This window comes from Rhyacophila brunnea, unplaced genomic scaffold (genome assembly GCF_057557595.1).
Source record: "Rhyacophila brunnea isolate RB1 unplaced genomic scaffold, BYU_Rbru_1.0 scaffold_15, whole genome shotgun sequence".
Classification (NCBI taxonomy): domain Eukaryota; kingdom Metazoa; phylum Arthropoda; class Insecta; order Trichoptera; family Rhyacophilidae; genus Rhyacophila; species Rhyacophila brunnea.
The window spans coordinates 32,502,499-32,521,906 of record NW_028232806.1 but is presented as its reverse complement, the minus strand read 5'-3'; the positions used below and the strand labels follow the sequence as shown (position 1 = coordinate 32,521,906).

Sequence of the window (19,408 nt, the reverse complement as noted above, 5' to 3'; positions counted from 1 at the left end):
CTCAGAATTGGTTAAATGTACAGATAGAGAATTTCTATACAGAACTTCCAAGAAATATTTTCTTATACAATTTTAGTTTATTCTGAGAATCTTATATACTGAACCCGACGTCGTGGTGCTATTTCTCAATAATGGATAATTTTATTCATAATAATAATAATAATAATAAATGACAGTTAGCTAGAAAATGAATTGATCCGCAATACAATATTCGTAATTAATTACATTCTTACAACGTTTTTATTAGCTCGTATTCTTGTTTGTCCGGTGGTTGTTTGTCCAGTACAAATCTTGCAATCGATTTTTAACTAACTTCCCGACTAGCTAAATATTTGAAACTTTTAGAATATATCAGAACACGATGCCAATGCATTCTTTTAATACTTTTAGCCATCTTTAAGCAGAATTGAATTTATTTTCAGTTAATTCTGTTTTGTATGGAAAGTTATTTCAGAAAAATCCGTAAAAAGTATAAGACTATTATTGGTTACTAAGGGGGTGGTCCTATCAACTAAATTAATAATATATACGTGCGTTACTATGGAAATCAAAATGACATTTCAGTATTCTATATATTTGTTTGTTTTTTATTTACATCATATCAAGTAAAAGTAAACATAATAATTCAACAGAAAATTTAAAAACGTTATATATAAAAAGTTCTTTTTATCTTGTATATATTTGTAACTAACACCTATTATAAAGTTATTTTTGCTACTGGGTTGAATGCCTATTAGGTTTTTCTATACAAAAGAAACACTTCAAATTCTGGCATTCATAACTAATTTTCGTCAAGTAGTGGAATACGTTCAGTTTGAAAATACACTCCTCAATATTTTGCTGTTGTATTAATTGCACCTGATTAAAATATATAATTATTATTGTGTGTTGATACTCTGTTTTCTTATATTGTATTTTATTTAGGTGCGCACTGCTTATAAAACAAATATATATTTAATGCATAATCTGTAGATGTTCAAAAAAACCAAATTTAACAATTTGTATGTAGAATTCTGTTACTAAATTCTTAATAATATGTTTTGATTGCAGAAATATCACGATTTAAATAAGGAAGCTTTTATAAAAAGCTTATTTATAATCCGGAAGTATTCAAAAGTGATCACAATTATCAGACTGTTATGTTTTTGGCAACCGAAATCCTTACCGATGGGCCTCAATCCTTCACGTGGTCCAGTGGCAGGTGTATGTCAGTAAAAAAACTCGATGGATTTTAATTTGCAATGATGTTTATTTGTCATGGTCTCAAAGTACAGTTACCTACATATTGTAAATAAAAGGGAAAGAACTCAAAAGAGTTCGATCCACAATGAAGCAACTTGGAGAGTAGAGCTGAGTTATGCTTGAACAAGTTCAATGGTATTATAGTTATTTACAATGTTGTAATAATATGAAAAGGTAATTAAGTAATATTTTGTGACGATTAGTTCATATACAAGGGTTTATGACGTGTGTTGTAGTAACACAGCTAGATAGGGTGGATAAATTGGGGTTGATCAATAATATAATATTGAGTAGGTACATTGCAATAGTCAAAATCATACCGATCGAATATTCTTAATAATGGTCTCTACTTATTTGGTACCTGACTAAGAGTGTCGATGAATCAAACAAAAGACAATTTATTTGAATTGGGGAGATATCATATACAGGAAAGTTATGGATACATAGCTAGACAAGAGGGTGACGACAAAAAATGAAGATACCTAATAAAATTGCATCTCGCACTGAGCTTAACTAGACAACATAAACTTAACCATATTAATTGTAGTGTTAAAATTCTGATTTCAAACATTTCATAATTTACCTCAAAACATATGGATTAACAATGTATTGTAAGAGGCTTAGCCACTTATCAGCCAGATGAGACATTGTCAGATGTACTACCAATAAGCCGCATGATTTGATTGGCTTATACCACTCAGTGTAACATGTTTATTAAATGACTGAGCTTATCGTATTAACCTCGTCGAAACAACACAATTACACTACGTTACAGCTATGTGCGACAGGTAAATGACGATAAATCTAAATTAGTTAGTGAACATGGCGTATAATAAATAATCAAACTTAATTTATTACGGGATAAATAATATAAATATTGTACCTGTTTATCAGCTGAGATAACTACCTAACAGTGACAAAGAGTGGAGTTAGGCTGTTACAATCCGACATAAATGGTGCACACTAAACTTTGTCAGTCAGTTGGTTAGATATTTTTAAAAATCAATTTTATTAAATTCCGCATTACCAAACCATAATAGTTTAGGTATGCTATAGGCAATCTGACAAAATAGTGCACACTTTTCAGTCATACTTATTTGTTTTCGTTGAATTAAGAATACATATTATTACAGATGGTGTTGGTTAGTTTTAAAAATTTATCGCACCTTGTCTAAACTAAACCGTAATACTTATATAAAAATATTCGGTTCTGTTCAGTTATCAGGAATACAGCGGAAAACACATTTTGAAAATAGCCCATAAACTGGATTATTTGTTAAGTTAACATAACCAAAACTAACCTAACCTAACCTAACTCAACTTTACCTGACCTGAACTAACCCAAGCTAACAAATAATCCAGTATATCGGGTATTTTCAAAATGTGTTTTCCGCTGTATTCCTGACAACCGAACAGTACCAAATATTCTTTTATCAGTAACTATGTATGATGTATGATATAACTATGTATGATTACATGGCATAATTTTGAATATTTTATAGATACAACTATTTTTTGACTATTATCTAGGTATTATGAATTACTTGGCTTATTCAGGGTTTATTTAATTTTTGAAAACTAACCAAAGCTATCTGCATTTTGTAGTCTTGGTTCAATGAAAACAAATACGTATAACTGACAAAGTTTAGTGTGCGCTATTTATGTTGGATCTAAATAACCTACCCCCACCCTTCGCCAGTGCTACTTACTCAATAAACCTAAATGTCTGTTAAATTAAAATTTGATTTTAGAACATACGTCAAAGGTTTATTTAATGTCATACAAATTTAGTTACTTATCGATTGATGATATTGAGAATGATTTTATAGTAAAATCCGGTTATCTGTGAGTCCGCCTACTATTATATTATTATTGTGATTTTTAGAATACATAATTCGTCGAAACTATCGATATTAGATAGAGCGTAATGATTAAATGTGTTGTGTAGAGTAAAATAATGATCAATGACTAGTAGAATGAATTCTCCGGATAACCCATAATACATACTACAAAACAAGGGGAAATATTAATTTAAACTTAGAACATTTACGATGAAGGTTTATTAATTTCATACAATCTGTATTAATTTAGTTATTAACTTACTGTATTAAATTATTGATCGATCATTATTAGGATCGGTTAATAGATTATAACAGCTGTCAATGTCAACTCTGAAATTTAGGTTAGTATCTAAAAAATACATTATTTTAATACCAATTGAAAAAAATTTGGTTAAAATTCCAAGTTATAATTTAACGGCTTTGCTTAAATTTGGTAATTAAAGTATTAATTGTTTCAGTAGTATACGAATAAAAAAATTACCGAATATTTTTACGCCTCTTTCTTTACAGTAATTAATTTATTTTCACTTGTTACGTTTTCATTGTAATGTTAATTGTGTTTTAATTAATATTTTGGTTCCGGTATAAATCAAATAACTCTGATACCAGTTGTGTCAAAACGGTCACATAAGAAGTACAAACTATTGACTGATGAATCAAAAATTGTGTATAAATGGTTGAAGTTTTTGACAGATGAGGCTGTAGCGGCTCTGATTTATCCAGTCTATGGCAGGCCTCGGGAATGATTTAATTGAAGTGGCTACAAAACTATAGATAAAAAAAATTGGTGTGTGTACTTATGTACGTGCGTTAGAAGTTATACTTATTTGGCGTAACAAAACAAAGTAAGCCGTTACCTGAGTCTATTAATATAACAGTGGATTAGCATGATGAAAACGTACGCGATTCATCTGTGTCTCATATAGCACATGCTAATTGTGTTATACCAAAACTCATCTTTTTCATACATTGATTATAATCGATTCAGAAATGCCCATGATGAATTAATAAAAAATCAAATTTTAAAATATTTTTTGAAATATTTACCATCTCAACATTCATAAAATTTATTTATTTATTGATATACAATTTTACTCATATATAATACTAACACAAATATAGCCTTAAATCTTGATACACAATCTCTACAATGTAAAATAAATATACACTCCAATATAATGCATGCGCATGTACCCTTGAGACCGAAATGAATATAATCATAATAATAAATTATGTGGTACATCGGCGCGCGCAACTTCCGTCACACGCCAAACGTGTTACATCTGTGCGCGCAACTTCGTCACACGCCAAAAATACACTCTGATGTGTTTTCCTAAACGCGGCAAAAGAAGTATAACTACAAAAAAAAATACTATACATTATTTCGCAATATTAAATATCGTAATCATCTTGGTGGGTTTTGTCCTCCTTCAAAAACATCCTCCATCTTATACGATCCAGCGCCGACATTCTCCAGTTAATTTGATCGAGCATTTTTAAATCTCCCGTGGCGCAGTCTAGCCATCTCAATTTCGGCCGTCCACAAGACTCTTGCCATCGTGGATTGCATACATAGCCCACCTCGCTGGTATATCCTCCCGTATTCTATGCACATGGCCAATTCAGCACAGTCTCTGCATTTACATATTATGCCGCATAATGTTTTCGCCCCCATAAAGTATGTATAGCTTGTTGACCTCCAAATGCCACCTTCTTGAACAGTCTCAAAGATTTTTCTCACAATTCTACTATCAAAGATATCCATATTATTTCTGTCATCCTGTTTATTGAGTACGCGTCATTCTGAATAATATGTGATTACCAGGCGCAGGAGAGTTTTATATATTTTTTGAGAGTGCTTTGTTGTCTTCATAGTAAACATTAATAATATTTAAGAAGGTACTTTCAGATTTACTATAATATTAACGCTTCATATGGTAGAGAAGTTTTTTTAACGTTTTAAAATTAATTCAGTATCATTAGAAAACTTTGAAGGTTACCTACCACAATAGACTTTAGTTTTAATGTAAACCCTTCACTCTTCTTAAACGACACAAGTATAATATGATAACATGTTAAAACTCCAAAACGAAACCATGAAATGAAAGATATTCCGGTCGAAAATTTTTGTTACTAAGTTCTCCATCTTAAAAAAAACTTTCGCCAAACTTCTATGTCGAAGGAAATACGCTAAGAAACTGGATAAAGGAAGTATAATACTTGGAAAGTTTAGCGGCAGGCTTCTCGAGTCGGAATGTTAAGCACTCATTTACAAGTCGGGGATATTTCAGGATTATGTGAACGCTTTACAGGGATACAACTTTCACTTTATTGTCTCATAGTTGCCTTTTGAATTTTGCTTCCAATATCGATTAGATTAGATTAGACTAGATTTGTTTTTCATACATGAAATAGCAAGACGTAAACCATTATTTTTGTGTCATTCAATAATGTATTTTTACACGTCATTTGGATGCAAAAATCATATTAAAACTGATCAACGATGTTACATGAGGCGTCTAATTCTAAAAAGCGATAAGTCCACATTTGCTCAAAATCGAGAAAAAAATATTTTAAGAAGTCTTGATTTATTACAAAAAGCGCTAAGTCCGTGTTTCATATTATTTAAAGCTTGGTTGATTTCGCGCGTATTTAAGTCAACCAATGAGGGAACGTTCAATATTGTAAATGGCGTCTCCCATGCTGTAGCATATGGTAAACTCATGACAGTGCCACGGAAATATGTGCGTTATGCGGAATAAATTAAAATGTTAGGTACAAGTAGCGCTACGTCTAATTTTATTTTGCCTATATTTATTACATTTAAGAGTTTATCGACTGAAACAAATTGCTATTTGTTTCTAATTTTGACATAGAATACAACGGAAATAATCTTATGTAAAAAAAATTATTGAAGCTTGAAACATAAAAACGTTGTTTCCCGCAAATATCGAATTATGGAGTTGTCTGTTTTTGTAATTAGACGTCTCACATAACAAACCCTAAAAATTAAGCTATCAGAAAAATCATTATGGCTTTTCCACTGGCTGTGGCTGGGAAAACTTTGATTCAAGACAGAATATAATGATGGGCTAATAAAATCTCTAAACCTGAAACAGAGATATTCAAATTGTCAAAATCCTTGTTTGTGTTTAATGATTATTTCAAGGTTGACTTAATTACGGACAGCAAGCTTTCACGTTAAGGGTTCGATATGGTAATAATTAATATTATGCACAGAGTAGGCACTGCAAAAATACCAAAATAGGGCATACGGAAAGGTGGTGCCATATCAAAATGGACCAAAGTTTGACTAGTCAAGACCTTGACAATAAAAAAAACTGAAAGGCGTGAATTTATTTCTTCGAGGTTGAGATGGATGTGCATTTTTGTAGCTAGTATTAATAGACAATTTGGAAAGTTTTTAAATAACAACTGTCAGAATTTTAAATGAATGGTAAGTATTTATTTCATAGTATCGGTATAAGCCCGCCAGTTTTAATGTTGAATGTAAAATATTGGTACAGCAAGAAATAATATTCAAAAATCAGTAGTAAAAATAAATAATCATTATTTAAATGACATGGGCCAATAGATAAAATCAATATCCATTATTATTTTGATAGTATGAAAAGTAAAAAACATTCAATGGGGCGCACGGCATTTAAGGGTTACCATTATTGCATATAAAGTATATTAGTGTATGCATTCATGAATATTGGTAAGAACAAACTATTTATTATTATTAAAAGAAGATCAAATAAGAAGTCGCAGAGGGGCAGAAAAAAGAGCTAGATGGACATTTCACAAAATAAATGCGAATAACCTCAAAGATTAAATTATAATTGATCAAAAATATAGGTTCTCTAGGTAGGTACTACAAATATTACAGAAATCATTTTTTTAAACTAATAACCTATTATTGTCTAATTTTATAAAAAAATGAATCTCAGTTTGGGTACAACAATAATTAATAGTATGATATTGAATTTATCTTAATTAAAATTGTATGCTAAATTAATTAGTTAAGGTTCGTGGATTTTTTATATTTTACATGTTTTTTACTCATCACTACAAAAAATGTTTTTTTCAACGTCTTTTAAAATTACTAATTTAAGTATGTACCTATCTTAATTATTTATATAATATGTATATTATTATTTTTACTATTAGTGTAAATGCCGAATCAGATAATAATTTAATATTGTTAATTTATTACAGTATGTAATGTAAACAAGGCCGTAGAAGTATTACCATTGGCGAGCCAAAAGTCTGAGGACAATTAATAAGTCGTCCGATTTGTCTATGCTCTGATACTGATCAACGAACGAATAAAAAAATCGAGCTGTCAAAAATTGCGATTATTGGAATGTTTTCCGATAATCCTAAATAAAATGTTGTGTTATTTATATGTAGACTTGCATAAAATAATATAACAGTAAAAACAATACAAATTTTATGTTTTATTTTATGAATTTCATTAACGTTTTTAGTAGGTAATAGGTTGTACGTAATTGAAGGAAAATATTTTTATGTTATCGTTTGACTGGGTGTATATTCTAGATTATCATTTTCAATCATTGACATTGATTGACATCGGTCGTCTTTAGTAATAGGTTGTATGTAATTGATATATCATTGAAGAAAACGTCTTATTCTGTCATATGTTTGTTACCATTGATTATTATTGTGAATTTTTGAACACAAGAAATACATTTATTGTAAACAACTGAAGTCTGTCTTATTATTTAATTCTGATACTGAAAATAATATTTAATAAGCATTATACAAGTCTGAAGTATGTCTTGTTATTATTGCAAAGTTGAAAATGTATATAATAGACACTACAATTTATTTAACTCCGCAATGAAGTAGAGATTAAGGGTTTGAATCTCATAAGGTAAGGTTACATATATCTTTGAAGTGCGCTTAGATCAAGAGTGTATGCCTAACAGCTACCTACAATTGGTGGTTTGGAAAGCGCAGTTAAGTTAAGTTACAGCTGATAGTTAAAATGAAATAGTATCTTAAAGGCACTAGAAGCTTGCTCAGGAGACTCGCATTGCATCATTGAGCCATTTTATAGATACACAAATGCTGCTACACTAAATGGGCGTAAGGGATGAAATAATAGAGAAATACCATTCTAATAGTACAATCTGTTCTAAAGAGCCATATAGAAAGAACAATACTATCCTACTAAATTTAAAATAATAAGGAAGCTACTAAATAAGTTATTTCTGTAAAAGAAAAAATTTGTCCAAAATAGATTTTATACTAACAAATTGATATTTATACTTACCCTTAAATATTTAAATAATTCCCGACAATTATTTTAATTATTCCCTATCATAATTTAAATACTTCCATTGTTATATTATAATACTTACCAATAATTATTTTTACTTGCTGATCATATTAAATAGTTCCCACCTTTTTAATAAAATACTTGCTCGATTTTTTATTAAAATACTTGCTGTGAATGTATATATATACTTACCCAATAATTTGAAGCCTTTCAATAATATATTTTTCATAACCCTAACGTTGTAATACAGAAATAAAAATTTATTTAATTTATATGGGAATATATAAAAACGTCTGATCACGGTTGGTTTTGTCGTGTAAAACCATTTATCTGTTTTAAAAATAAAAACACAACGTATAAACATTTCCAGGTGCACGAGGTTTGATGATTGTAATCAATTTTTTAGCATATGTATTTGGACCCCAAAAATTCGCAGACCACCAGTTAATTTTCTGCGGACCACCGGTTGAGAAACACTTGGCAACGGCACAATATAAAATTAATTAATGGTTAATTTATCGTTGACTAACTTATTCAATTATTAACGCATTATTAAGGATCCATTTAAGAGCATAAAATAGAATCGTACTTAGTCTTTTTTATTAGGATGGCAATAAAGATCATTTATTTAAAAAAATCATCCATTGGTTGTTTATGAAGTGATGTCGTAGAGAAAATAACATTAAAATATAGGACGTATTTCATACTGTCAGTGTATTGTATTTGGGTATTTTTTATTTTTTTTACAATTATTAATAACCATGTTCATGCTTTTTCGTACAAGATGGTTGTTGGTAATTTTAAACAATCACAAACACCCAGGCTTTGAGAAAAACACATAAATGTTTTTGTCATGACCAAGAATCGAGCCCAGAGCTCTCGAGTGGAAGGCCAGCGCCTTACTCACTGCACCATGAGAGCCGCCTAGTGTATTTGTGTGTTGAATCAATACTCAATATAATTTTCTTTTATCGGATACGGGTAAACGATTTAAAACTATGTATGTATACCCAATGCTTACGGGGCGCACAAATTTGTGTTTTTGCTAATCGCTTTTCAAATGCAAATAACATGTTAATTACAAAATAAATTAAAAGTGCCCGTAGAATTGCTTATTCAAAAGATCTACAGGCTTTTCGGATAACCAGGCGTACGCAAACGTCAGTAATGCGGAAAAAATTTTCGTACATTTTTGGCATTCACTAAACGACTGATATATAAGTTATAATAATAGCTGATCGCGATTTATGACATTTCATGCATCGGACTCTTAAACACTATCGGTGCTGATTTTTTCTATCGACTATGCATCTGGCTTGCTATTTAGAATTATTTTGTAATTTTAAATAAAGTACTATCCGATAGCAACAGATATTAAGTTAAAAAAGCTACTCGGTAAATTAAAATTTCTACAAAAATTTCCTTACACATACAGAAGATAAACTAATTTTCAAGCAACTAGATTTCAAAAATAGAAACATATTATACTAATAATTAAGAAAGACAACTGTAAAATTCTATGAAAAAATCAAATTGAAATATTGTTGAAAAAGACATAAAAATAAATATTACATCTATAAATTTTATCGTGACACCCATAAAAATAAATAAATTTTACTCCATAGAGTAGTAATAATTATTATGTCAGTATATTAGTATTTATTTTTAAAGGCATATTATTAATATAGTATAAATAATAAATTACTGTATGTGTATCATTGAAGACTAAAAACAATATGAGGGGTTTATAAGGGCCCCACAAGCATGGACGATCCTTAAATATCGTATAAAATTTATTATATAATTTTGAAGCCTTATTATTTCTATGTATTTATTATAAACATTTTATGACTGTAAAAAGATTTTTTATTACATAAACTAGTATTCTTTAAAACCTGTCGATCTTATGATTTAAAATATAGTCATATTTCAGTACAACCATGTACCGTGGTTTTATATATTTTTTTTGAAATTATTAATTTTTTAACGCATTCATAAAACCATTAGAAAGTTCTAACAAGAATTAGGCATTTTGCTGTTCAGAAAATGGACACGATTTACATATTTTGAGATCATTTTAAAGATACTGATTATAAGCTATGTCTTTAACCATAAAAATGTCATCATTCATCAAAATATAATACAGATTGTGATTGATTTGTAATAATTACCGAACTTAGAAGTTATATTTTTTTTAAATATGCCGTGTCTTTTGGTGGATTTCTGCATCATATCCAGCGGTCGATCCGCTTCAAACAGATGTGAGACTTGTGCTCGTCTGAAATGTATTTTTTTTGTCAAAACGTAACTTAAACATATCGGAATTGTATTCATATATGTTTATAAAGGCGTGTATTATGAATTCAACTAGAAACATATCAACAAAACAATGGCATGTATATATTATTCCAATTTATAAAAATATAACCTCACATCTCGACATCTAAATGAATTGTCAATGAAATTTATCAATAAAATTAAGACTTTATATATTTACTTCCTTAAATATTAAAACGGCTTTAATCAAAAAAAAATCATTTAACTATTACAACATGGTTTTAAATACGCGTAAACGATTATGCTTTTATCATGTAAGCAAGTATAAGGGAGATGTAAAATAATATAATTTTAATTTTATAATGCAGTTCACTAATAATTTTCGTAGTTGCTACTTTGAAGGAAAACACAAAAAATCTTGTACACACTTGGCCCCTTAATTAAGAACGATCGATTGATTTTTAGTGCGCCTTATAGAAATATTTACACGCAAAAAGCGCAACGAGATAAAAATAAAAACCACTACCCTTATATAATGTACCTTCATATAGAGTACCTTTATATAGAGTACCTTCATATAATGGTACTTTTAAAAACTTTGAATTAAAATTAATAATTATATTTTAAATAAAATTTGATCAAAGTTAAACAATAATAATTAATACGCACATTTAATAAAAACTTTCATAAAAATACAGCTGCCAGGGTTCTCATCAAATTGATTAACACAATTTCCTTTGATGGAAAAGTTTGTCGGAGCGGGTTCATAATACAACAGGCGGGTTTCCGGCCAATTGGACGTTTTTGATAAATTTATGCGTGGAAACTTGGCGTGGCAAATTTTAGAGGCCTCAAACAATATACGCTCACAGTGGAGTGCTAATCAAATCGAATTTATTTATTTTATTACCACAATAATTAGATACACCCCCCCCGCATATGCTTTGTTTCTAGAAAGCTGTCTCTTTTTTGTGTTCCCTCATTGGATATATTTTAACTTTTGGAGCATCTAGGATTAATACTAAGCCATTATCAATGTCATCTTGGAAGTTGAAGTCGATAAGTTGATGACATGTTTAACTTAATAATGTATTTAAAATACATATTTTATTGTGACAATAATTTTTCATTAAAACCATCCGTTTCTCACGCAGCTTATTATATTATTACTACGCGATATAAAATTGCATTATATTGTGACGTGCGAAAAAAGTCGCTGCGTGTGAAACGTCAGTAAAAAAAAAATATTGCTTGTTGTAAGCATTTGTATGATTATGAACACAGAAATAATGTTATTATAAGACACATTTTAAATGAAAAAATATTTAATTACCACTACTTAACTTGCGTACAAAATCCATCATTTTCTTCATTTCAACTCAATAACTAGTGCAGTATATATTGCACAATTATATTGAATCCGTCACAGGAATCAAAATAAAATGTCAACGTCATGATGAGTATCATCTAATATAATTTTACCAATCTCCGCACCCCATTGTCATGCAGCACCAAATAAAACCCCAGTTCTGTACTGTTCACCTGATTCCGTTATCTTTCATTAGTGCAATAACCAGTATCGATTGAAGATAATAATATTAGATTGAATATTTTTTTATGAATTTGAATTTATCAAACATACATAGCATAACAATGGCGAATATATTAGTGAAGTAACAGTTCTTTCAGTTCGATAGCAATAATAGTAACATTTTTTTTTGTAGAATAATATTAAGTGGAGATCCCACATTTAACCTGATTACTATCAGAGCTGAATTATCTCGTCAAAGTAAGTATATCGCGTCAGGCCATGGACGAGTAAACTCTTGCGCTCTTGTAAACGCCATAACTTCTGAATAAACTGTTTGTGTATATTTTTAAACAATATTTATCATTGTAGTGTGAAAATATTCACGATAAATTTGAAAAACATATTGATTTGGTAAGTTTTCACAAATATTTATCATTCTGTTTCTATATTATATTATTTAAGGGATTTATTTTATTCCAAAAATAGTTGACCTACGTAGTGTCCACCTAGTAAAAATTGGCTGGCAGTGATAAGGTTGGACCTGTACCTTCCCTAATTTCTAATAGAATGTATTGTTATCATGACATTCAATTCTTTCCACCAAACGAAGTAAGTAAGAAAAGACGGTTTTTAAAATATCATAGCCAAAATATCGTAAGGCAAATTTAACAAAAAATGTGACATTTGTTTAAAGAAAAAAATTACTTTTAGGTTTTTCAATAAAGGAGAAGGGTTTATTGCAAGACAATGATTTGCCACATAATTATGAATTTTTTGATGTTGAATAAAATTAATTCCCAGGGCACACACTCACATTTTACTTAAGACACTTTAAAAAAAATACACAGATGTCTCAATAATTATGATCAATGTGTAGTTCTTACAAATTCAAATTTTGCTATAAAAATGGTTATAACAATAATATGATATGCCATGCCAGTCAAAATTGATATGGGTCAGTCATCCACTCATTTTGCTCTAAACAGAATAATTATATGTGAGATATATCGAACATTTTAATGAAAATAGTAATTTTTCCTGTTACAATAGTGAACGAACAAGAACATTGTATTGCTCATATCGTCAAACTATGTTGGTGTGGCATATCATTGTCTTGCAATAACCCCTTCCAATGTGAAAATTTTGAAACCATAAAGCTGTTAGTATATTAAAATCAATGGCATGAAACATCCCTATTGTGTTTGTCCGAAAGTGTTATTTTTGGACATAAGCTACACTGGATCTATATTACCGATTTTAATATGAGGATTGGTTAGTAAAAAATACCTTTGCACGTCCCTGTATAAAGGACTCGTGGCAAGTTTTCATCGGTTCTTGTGTACGGATACTGTAATTGGTTGGAGGATCGTAAATTATTGTGTTATATTCAAGTAAACCTTAGAATTATTTATTACGCTTGAAAACAATTTCAACGGACCTACTTAATCGACTATAAGAAAACATCTATTTATATTCAAGCAAAAAAAAATATACATAATTTGTGTCAAGGCTATCGTCATCGGTAGACACTACAACCCAATGTGGATCCTTATAGACTTCTGGAAACATTTTCACTCCTGCTTACCACTATCGACATTCTTGACTGTAGACTCAACGACTCTTTTAAATCTCTTTTCGAGTTGCGACACATTTTATAATAACCAAGTGACCTGTAACCGTCTTTTACGTATAGGTAAATATGCTTCGGGCTCGTCTTAGGTAAGCGCGTTCAGCGGCGCGTTGAGCAGCGCGCGAAACTTAAACGTATAACCAAAAAAAGACTTTGTCTACGAACATTTTCACACACGATAATACGTTTGAGTTGCGTGCGCCGCTCAACGCTTCGCCGACTTTGCCCACGTAAGACGCCCAGCCACGTTTATAAGGAGAGTAGTTGTTATTTGTTTAGTCAACTACCCCGTTATAATTTTATATTCAGACGGTTGATTTTGTATTTTTGACATGTGATATTGTGTAAACAGTGTGGAAAGAAAACACGCATGGATATTTATATCGTTAATATAGCACACATACTAGTTGCGAAGAGCGGAGGCAAGCTGTTAAAATCCGCCATAAATGGTGCATATTAAACTTTGTCAGTCATACGTATTTATTTTCATTGAAATAAGACTATTACAAAATGGTGTATGTTAATTTTTTAAATTCAAATAAACACTACAAAAATCAAGCCATCATATAATAACAGCCTACCTCCACCCTTTGCACTGACAAATATATTAGTGTTATTACACGGCAGATAGCATGGAGTTATATTAAACTATGTTTTTTAGTGTAAAGGTTTATCCTGCTTCTTTTAACTTGATAATTTGGAAAAGGGCTGAGTGCCTTTGTTACCTCTACATAATATATTGATGGTATCTAGACAACTGTCATTTCCGAGTCGCCATTGTCTATGCTCTAAATATGAGCATATTATATAATAACGTGGCAGTTGTAGAGTTAGATAAAACCTCAACACGTTATGTGAATTCAAAATCGTTACATTTTTTATTAACTATTACAAGTCTTGTCTATTGTCTAATAAATACATAAGTTATAGTCTCTTGTAAGTAGTTCTACTTTAATTAATTTTATAGCGTAGCTTTTTATACAGCTTTTAACAGAATTCTCTAATTTTTAGTTGTCGAGAATGATCGACCGTCACAAACCCCATACAAAAAAAAAACTTGTGACACTCTGTACGAGGTCACAAACTTTGGGTGTTGGAATCTTCTTATTTTTTGATGAGGACCGTCTTTGGTCATTTGAAGTCTTCTATTTTTCATGTACACATCTCAGACAAAAGGTGATAACTGAACATCGCTTAAATTATTAGACATAAAAAATTGTCACTACCTTTTCTTTAGCCGAAAGGAATAAAGAAACGAATCAAAATCATTTCAGAAAATTTCAGTTTATCGTAAATGGCATTTTTATATTTAAAAACAAAGCTCTCCACCGTTTAGATTTTGTTTTAAAATTATTAAATAATTGATTGGATTGATTGAAAGGCTTCTCTCCATCATTTATAAAATATTGAAGTACAATCTTAAAAACATGACACAATATCCTAATAGAGTGTACTAAGCTTCTTTGACGTGTGTTCATTGTTTTATTTAAAAATAATAAAGTTATTTTTGGTCTTATTAATGTAAGCATTTCGAGTGAATTTTTTCAATTCAAAAATGCACAGGTTCAGTTTTGCATGTGGTTCTTTTTTTACGCTACAATCGCATAATATTATATTTCGACTGTATCTTTTAAAGACAATAGATTTATTTAACTAAAAGCTTCAAATAGACGAATTATCCGTAGGTCAACATGGAGCTTTTACGTTTGTAAATTTATGGCTACGGCCGTATGTTGTAGCTTACCACTGGGAAATCCCAATAGAAATGGCGTATTTAAAAAAATGTTAAACAAGGAAATTTATCACATTTCAATGGTCAAAGACAGCTTATAATCAGTATCTTTAGAATTATCTTCAAATGTGTTAATCGTGCCCATTTTTAAATAATACAATGCCTAATTCTTGTCGTATTTGGGATCACAGAGATTATAAAATATAATTTTTTATCGTAAATATGTCACTATATAATATTAACATTAATTTTACTAATGCTTTTTTAAATGCGTTTAAAATTAATAAATCTAAAAAATCTTAACACCACTGCACATGAAAGTACTGAAATATGACTATATCCTAAAATATTAGACCGATAGGTTTAAAAGAATACTATTTTATGTAATAAAAATATTTTATATAGTCATCAAATGTTTAAAATAAATATAAAGGATAATAAGGCTTTAAAATTATATAAATAGATTATCTACAACGTTTACGTGTAATAATATCCAGGGTTATGCTCTGAAAATACCATAAAAGCTCCATTTTGACCTACGCTGAGCATGTGGGCCCTTAAGTTAAATATTAACGCCAGCGAGAATATTATTCTAATACGTTTATTTTTTATGTCTTTCAAATTATGTAACAAATGCAATTATATTGTTATTTAATAATGAGTATAATTTATTAAATTAAAATAAAATATATTATGCACAGTTTCATAAAAATATATTTATTCTTTTGTATTCGTAAAATACTATACTATATTTTAGTAATGGCACATTTTCCATAAGGGACCATCATTCAATCAGTTATATGACTCAATTGCATTATGACGTGTTCGATAGTTTGGAAACTGCTATGGAAATGAGTCGTCATTATACACACTGAAGATCTTCAAATAATATATCAGGATTTTATTATACCGCATGTATTTATGTCTGTTTTAAATTAATTATAGGTTTAAATGTCAACTTTACTTGGTTAACTCTGAGAGTGTTGAAAGTAAACATTTTTCTAATGGAATCAATAATAGCTTTTACAACCTTGTGTTCTACATAATAAGTATGTTATTAAGTATAACAAGTCATTTGCTTCCTTTTAGAATTGCATATTACAATAATATGGAAGCTTGTATAGAACAATAATTGAGCGTAGTTATGCACAAAGCAGCCAAGCCACAATTTTGAAAAAATGAGTTATTGATATTTCCATAATCTCACACGTTTGTTTTACGTTCTGTACAAATCAGCCAAACTGTTGTCGTACAAAAATCTCATATAAATGCGTTTTAAAGATTTTGCAAATCACAGAATATGACATTTTCGATTTGCATAAAGAAACCAAGCTGCTGTCATTTGTTCTGCAAAAAGCAGCAAAATGATAATATTATGACCTTACCTTATTTTTAAAATCGTGACTGTAATGTGTGTTTTTCTACATTCAATTAATAAACATTATTTTTGCAATTACATTATTTGTTTTTCATTTTATTATATATAATATAATATACAGATTTTTCATATAAAAAATAGTGCCAGGCAGCTAAATATTGATGTATAATTTACAAATAATTTAATAACTAAGAAGGCTATTTTTAAAGAAAATAATCAAAAATAAAGACTTTTCTTACAAAAATAAGAGATGGCTGCATTCTGCAGAATGAACATTCTAAAAAAATCGTTTTACACAAAACACCCTGGACTGCTAAAACACCAAAATTTCATAGATTATATGCTTTTATCTCTTCAAAAGTTATACAAAATCATATATATATATAATATCTATCATTCAAAAAGTATAAACAGTATACAGAGGCTTTGTTGATTTAAAAAAACACAATTTACATAAAAGTGCTTCTATCTATGTTTGAAGTTTGTGTGGCTCGGCTGCTTTAAGAAGCTTAAAGAATTCCAAGTGATAACTGTGTTATATTTCGTGCCCGCAGTATAACATATTTTATAATATACATTTTCACATTTAATAAAAAAAATAATGGTAAATGCGCACGGTTCTTCTGAACAATTAAAATACTATTTTAAAGTAACTCACAAATGAACAAATAAATGAAAATAAAGTTAATAATATTATTATCATTTCCGTTACACACTGAGAAAATAGTTAATAATTGAATTATATAAGTATATTACAATATATTATTAGTATGTTGATGGAACATTTTGCTAAACATGAAAACGTTTCATTGAAAAGGTTCGAAAAACAATCTGGCCATATAATAGGTAATTTCATATAAACAAGACACTTTATTTATATGGAAGAGGTAAAAAATCTATGATAGGATTAGGTATCAACTTTATAGAGGGACACACGGATATTTGGAAGTTTACTGTAGTAATATATATCTAGAGTCTGTATTATATAAGCTGGCGTTCACGTGACGTCGTTCGCGGATGGAGAGCATTGTGCCATCGCGTTCGACTGTTGCAAGTTTTCAATGAGAGGGAACGAGAGGGAATGCAGTGCTGAATGCTAAAGCAGGAAGAAACCGCACGCCAGCTTATAAAAGACATACTCTACATTCTTATATCTTATAATCTTATAAGAGTTCATTTAATGTATTTTCACTGCCATTATACTTAGATTATATTATCTCTATCCATAGTAACTGTTTGATTATTTTTTACTGTGTTATAGAGTATACGTTTGACTACTAACACTAATACACGCCTCTTTGCCTGATCACCTCGCATAAAATTAAATGATATTCATTAATTGAGTTAGCATTTACTTGGTAGAATTCCATTTTACAAGAAATAAAAATAAAATAAATATTAAATTCTACAGGTTTTTAAGAAGGTTATGTCGATATGTATTTCGGTTGTAACACTATTATCAAGACTATTCAGATAGGCCATTTGCCTTTGCTTAAATATTATACGTATATATAGAAACATAATACGTTTTCTTATTCGTTCTAACAATATTATGAATTTGTGTTTATGAATTTATTATTAATTGTAAATAAGACCATACTTTGAAAATCCTATGCGGGTTTTTTAATGGATATCAAAATTTACAACAAAATTTTAAAATTACAATATTCCAATGCTTTGGTTATTTCATGACATTAATAATCAATTAAAATATTTTTAGCATAATTAATAGTTAATCATGTGCTTAAATTATATTTAATAGTGGCGACGAATACATTACCAACTTTTCATTAATTATGTGATTACTTTTGGATAATTCGCGATTAATTTCCAAATGTTCGAGTAAATTTAATGTTAGACCTTTGTTACATGTATGCGAACATTCTGGCGTTATGTTATAACTGATGCTATGAGAATTTGATATCAAATGTTTAGCGAACTGAGAATCAGTTTTACCATTCCTGAAAGACCGGAGGTGTTCTTCGAACCGAGTTTTTATAGGCCTGCCTGATTGTTGACTGACTAATGTTGATGTAGAACAATGACTACATGTGCCACATGTTATTTTATAAACTCCGCTTTTCTCCAGTTCGTTAACTTTATTTTTACTATTTTTTAAGATTAATCCTAGATTATTATTAGCTTTGAATGCTACGTTGACGCAATGTTTATTTTCTTGATGCATTTTATCTGAAATAATGCTGTGATAAGCAATGGACTTGTAATAACGATTAAAGATTCAAATCGTTATTACAATAATAGGCAGATGGTCTATCTGAATAGTCTTGATAATGGTGTTACAACAGAAATAGCTATCGACAAACCTTTTTAAATACCTGTAGAATTTAATATTATTATCTTTTCATTTTTTGCAAATAATATTCATTTGTATTAATATAATATGTAGTAATAAATAAATAAAATACATAATGTATGTAAAAAAAATATATTTTTAGAATACATTACATT

General features: G+C 29.5%; 1 protein-coding gene across 1 annotated transcript in view; it reads right to left on the bottom strand.

The window, feature by feature from the left end:
- The window catches only part of LOC147075248 (uncharacterized), a 75,666-nt gene that overhangs the window by 40,572 nt on the left and 15,686 nt on the right, over positions 1-19,408 (bottom strand). The window lies entirely within an intron of this gene.